Raw genomic sequence first — 5,917 nt, forward strand, 5'->3', positions numbered from 1 at the left:
ATCTGTTCTGTGTGGCCAGATGTTCACCTTCCATTCCATGCAATAGTCAACACCTATGGTCACTGTGACCCCAATTAGGATCATGGCTTCCTCACCTCCTTCAGACTCTGAGGCCTAAGGTGCTATTTAGAAGATGAGTTGAGGGGCTGCGCTGTGGTGCAGCAGGTTAACGCCCTGGCCTGAAGCACCGGCTTCCCATATGGGCGCCGGTTCTGGTCCTGGCTGCTCCTCTTCCGATCCAACTCTCTGCAATGGCCTGGGAAAGCAGTGGAAGATGGCCCAGGTCCTTGGTCCCCTGAACTTGCATGGGAGACCCAAAAGAAGCTCCTGGCTCCTGGCTTCGGATTGGCGTGGTTCTGGCCGTTGCTGCCAACTGGGGAGTGAAGCAGCAGATGGAAAACCACTCTCTCTCTCTCTCTCTCTCTCTCTCTCTCTCTCTCTCTCTTTGCCTCCCCTCTCTCTATGTAACTCTGACTTTCAAATAATTAAATAAATCCTTGAAAAAAAGAAGTTGAGTTGAATAAGGTCCTGTGAACAAGCCCTCTGCAGTATCAAGGAGCATAAGTGGATCAGCAGAGAGACACTGCTGTCCTTTTAAGCAGTGTTCTCAGCTGTCCTTGTGGTTTACAGAGGAAAATGGGGGCCATGACCCACAGAGCATCCAGCACTCTGCACAATCCCCTACACTAGAGAACAGAATGAGAATCACAGGCCCTGGAAGGCATCAGCCCATCCACATTTTGGCCTTTTGTGCATCCACAGTGCAGGAGGAGAAATTGTGAGGAAGGTTTTCCTTCAGACTGGGCACTGTGGACTGAGCAACATTGGTGATCTGAGTTCTATTGGCAGAGGGGAAGCTAAGACCCAGGTGAGCAAGGACAGAGGCTGAGGAGGGCGTGGCTTCCAGCCAGGTCTGTGATCACAAACTCTGCCAGGGTGGGCCAGTTCCAGCACAGGTCACCATGGCAAAAACTGTCATATATGAGAAGAAATGAGCCCAAGAGGTAACTTAAGGAGAAGCTTGGAGGATAAAGTCGGTGCAATGTTGGCATGGAAAAGATGCCTGACTGCTAGGCTGGCCTCCCACCAACAGTATCTGGTGGGAACAGACCCATTTTGAAAGCCCCAGTTCACTCCTCCCTCTCATGCAAGCAATTTCGTTGGATGGACAGAGGGAGAGGGTCTGACTCTTTAGAAAGGGCAAGTAGAGCCCAAAGTAGGATTTTAGAAAGAGGGGTCCTTCTGCTAACCTTAAATATGTAATTTTCTAATGCAGAAATTACAAAGTGGTATCACATACTTAATCTGGGTATCAACAGTTTTGCTAGACCTACATAGACATTTGGCAAGAAAATTAATTGCTGACATTTAAAAAGCAAGAACTTTGTGTTTTTATACTGCATTGATAAATATTTTGACTCTGAACTTTGAAAGCTTGGAAATTATTATGACTCCAAGAAGACTTATCTTTCCAAAAACGTCCATCTCCTCAATGACTGACCCTATCCATCCATGTAGTTCTGGATGATAGGAGAAAATGCATTCCATCATATGTTATGGCAAAGTACAACGCGGAAGCACAAAACCCAAAGAAATATTGGATAATTTCATTTCTCTTGATGAATTAAGTCATCAGTAAAACCTTAGGTTCTCTGGAAAGCACCACCTAGCATAGAACTGGTGATTTAAAAAAGTTTGCTCAGTGAATGGGTGATGAATATTGGCACTAAATGTGCCTTAGTATTTACCATCTCCTTATACTAATTTAAGGTCAAAGAGAAAACTCTCCATTTTTTTGCTGAGAAGACATCCTCCGTAAGCGGGGTGGGGGGAGTTAAAGTGTCTTTTTTAGAAATAGAAAAATGTAATTTCCCACTAGACCTAAATAGGATGTTTATATTATAAAATAAGGCTCAAACAAGGAAACAAAGGGCTAGTTTTGCACATGTAAGCTTCAAGTCTGAATTGGAGTCAGTTAACTTATAAATGTCACATCTAGTACTTTTGAGAAATAGAAGCTTCCCACTCTGCTGGTGATCAGAAATGGGAAATAGTTTGGCTATTGGAGGAAATGCAAAAGCATTGAAGAAGTAGCCAACAGACATCGCCAGGGTATATAGAGCCAGAAATAAACTTAACATGGATCAATATCTTACCAAGCAAACCTTAACCGTTTCAGTAATTCCACTGCTCTACTAATGCAACACCGGAACACAAGTGATGGTAGTTATTGCCCAGAGACCTCAGATCCATAGAACCCAGGGCCCATGCTGCACTGCAGCTGCAAATCTGACTTCCAGTTATTCATGCCCCTGCTCAGTTTCAGACTCATTATCTTCCCTACATGACAAAGCTCTCTTTTATCACCACTTCCCTTAAAATGTTGCTCTTAAAGTCATCTGACAGACTAATATGTTAAGAATGTTAATAAGTATTCACTTGAATAAATTGTGAAAAATCAAGCATTTTTACCAGAATATGTAGACTTTTTTCTGTTCTTGATAAATTAGGGCTTAGGGATAGTTACAGTCACCTGAAGATGACATGATACTATCTCACTGAGACCAACATTCAGACACAATGTTTAAGATGCCACTTAGGAATGCCTGCATCCCAAATCAGAGTATCTGTATTTGAGTACTAGCTACATTTCCAATTTCAGTATACCCTGGTAATAGTTCAAAATACTTGGGTCCCTGCCATACACAAAGGAGACCTGGATAGAGTTCCTGGATCCTGACTTTGGCCTGACATGGTCCTACATACTGTGGGCATTTAGGGGAGTGAACTATTGGATGAAAGGTCTCTGCCTGACCTCCTGTCTTTCAAATAAAATTAAAATATTTTTTTAAAAAGACCAACATCTCTGGTTTGGCACCATCCTCATCCCTTTTAATTGTGTTTTGTGTCTGATTCCCTTCACTTATTTATAGGAACTTCCATACTATTACAGATACTTGAGTTTGTTACTCCCAGTATAAATTAATTTCCACCCACAATTTTCTTTTTTTTAAAGATTTATTTATTTGTTTGAAAGTCAAAGTTACACAAAGAGAGAAGGAGAGGCAGAGAGAGAGAGAGAGAGAGATCTTCCATCCACTGGTTCACTCCCCAATTGGCCACATCAGCTGGAGCTGTGATGATCTGAAGCCAGGAGCCAGGAGCTTCTTCTGGGTCTCCCACATGGGTACCGGGGCCCAACGACTTGAGCCAGCTTCTACTGCTTTCCCAGGCCATAACAGAGAGCTGGATCGGAAGTGGAGCAGCCTGGAACTGAACCGTCACCCATATGGGATGCCAACACTGCAGGTGGCAGCCTTATCTGCTATGCCACAGTGCTGGCTCCTATCCACAATTTTCAAATAATCACTCTTCACATTTAATGAAATAGTACAGTGGAATACTTCTCACACTACCTTTGGTGTGGGCCAGCACTTTCTGGTTTTTCCGCTATTGTGATGTTGCTCAATTTAACTGTGAACTAGTATGTGATCCCACTTCACATGACTAGCATGCAGCTCACATTTGTCACTCGAGTTCAACAATACCTGTACTGGTATATACACTGCTCAACAAGATCCGGTCACTCACTCCAATGTTGGGGCAAAGTCAGATCCCTGAAGAGGACCCTAAATACCAACTCTCAGTTTCTATTCTTCTTGCACCTGTCCCATCAGACCGTGTGTCTGCTGCCATTTTCTCATGGCTCTGCTCACCACCCATGCCTCACTTACCACACCCACCCCAGTGTTCTATGTTATCTACCATGATGTTCTATGTTATCTACCATGATGTTCCTTCTGGGTCCTCTCTGGGCTTTTCATAGGATCAACTCATGGACTTTCTGCCATACCTCCCCATCTACATTACCTTTATGCTTCTTCAATGCATTTCCTTTAGCCTGCCCTAAGCTGGAGGCACGTGAGACTCATATACCACCTTCCAGGTTTTCTCCTACACTGAGCCTTCTCTCCATCCCTGAACCCCCCGACAATCCTTCCCTAGGCTTGCTGTTCACTCTAGCCATGTACCTCGTGTGAGACTCTCCCCTTGACTGGCTACCCTCTCCATCTTTTCATCTCACATTGAGTCCCTGCTCCCCACAATGGCAGCCCGACTCATGCATGCACTTCCTCTCAAATTGTCTGCTGCATTCACTGTACATTCCAGCTATGCATCTCCTGCTGAGTTCTCCCTTTAACTGCCTCAAACCTCCACTGGTGAACTTCCCTGGGTGCTTCTGCTAGGCAGCAGTATCCTCCTCCACTTATGGATGCACTGCTGAGTTTTCTCTTAGTCTTGCTCTACAGTCTGATTTTGTACATCCTGCTGAGACCACCACAAGCCTTGATGGAAGTGTGCTCTGTCTTCCCATCCATTTCCTGTCTATCTCACTTTAGGTCTAAGGATTTCTCCACATATAAACTATCTGCCAGTCCTTCTCTAAGCTAGCCGTAACTTGAAGCCATGAACCTTCTACCTGTTTGACACTGGGCTGCCTGAAAGCTGATCAGTGCACCTTCCTCAGGGGTTTCCCAGGCTGGCTCCATCATGCACTACTGTACCTCCTACCACATTTCTCCTTAGGATACATTCATCATCCAACAATGTACCACCCGCCACTCATGCCATTATGTTAGGTTTCCCCTCCACTGAAGCATTTCAGCCCAATTCTCCCCTAGGCTTACTGCACCTCTACTCATACACCCTGTGTCTTATCCTCCACTTGGTTGGCTGAAGCCTCTATCCTGTCATCTGCTGCTCTTACACCAAGCAGTATTATATTTCTACCTGTGAAAGTACTGCTGGGTTTTCCATTTGGTTGATTATACATTCTACCTTTAAAAATCCTGTTGAGAGGTCCCATAATTCGGCTGCTCAATGCAAGCAAATATATTTAGACAACTACTCCTAGAGCCTGGTTGAAACTTGAACCAATGTACATACTACCAAGTCCTCCTATAATCTGGCTACAACATATACTATGCACCATCTCCTAGGAACCATGTGACTGAATCTTCTACCTCCCACAATCCTCTTCAGGGCCTTTCCTAGGCCTGAAAATTTTCCCATCCATACAGTCTCTGCCATTTCTTCCCTCTGGCTGTCCTCTCTAACCACACACCTTCTGCCAGGGCTCTGTAAAAATAGATGTATTCCCTACTCATGCACTTCTACAGAAGCGTTACTTGGGCTCTGTACTCTGTTTACCCATACATTTACTGCTAGACCTTTCCCTAGGCTGGCTGTACCCTTAAAATTCTCATACTTCCTATGCAGTTCACCCCGATGCTAGGGGTTCTTATGCCCTTTCGTTCCATGCTATGCCCTCTCAGTTCTTTGAACACTGTACCATTGCACCTTCAGCTTTTTCCCAAGTAGTCTAGCTATGGCCCGCATCTATGAGTCTTCAGCCATGTCCTTCCCTGGGGTGAATGCTTACTACTTGCATACTTACTGCTGGGTCCTTCCTTGGACTTCCTAGTCCATAGTCTGTTGCAGTGTGCCCTCATGATCCTGTTTCCATGCTCTCCCCACAAAGGATGGCTGCATCCTGCACTCATGCACCAACTGCTGTATCTTCTCCTCACATGGCTGCACCTTCGCCTATGTTGTACATGCTGGGTCCTCCCCTACACTGGTACAGCATTCACATTTTTTTAAAGATTTATTGTGTTTTATTTGAAATGGGGAGAGAGAGAGAGAGAGAGAGAGAGAGAGAGAGAGAGAGATCTTCCATCTGTTCATTTCCCTAATGACAAAAATGGACATGGCTGGAGCCTAGAACTCGATCTGGAAATCCTACATGGGTGGCAGGGGCCTAAGCATTTGGGCCATCTTCCACTACTTTCCCAGGTGTATTAGCAGGGACCTAGATCAGAAGTGGAGTATCTGGGAATTGAACTGGCACTCCAAT

The sequence above is a fragment of the Oryctolagus cuniculus genome, chromosome X, assembly GCF_964237555.1.
Source record: "Oryctolagus cuniculus chromosome X, mOryCun1.1, whole genome shotgun sequence".
Lineage (NCBI taxonomy): Eukaryota > Metazoa > Chordata > Mammalia > Lagomorpha > Leporidae > Oryctolagus > Oryctolagus cuniculus.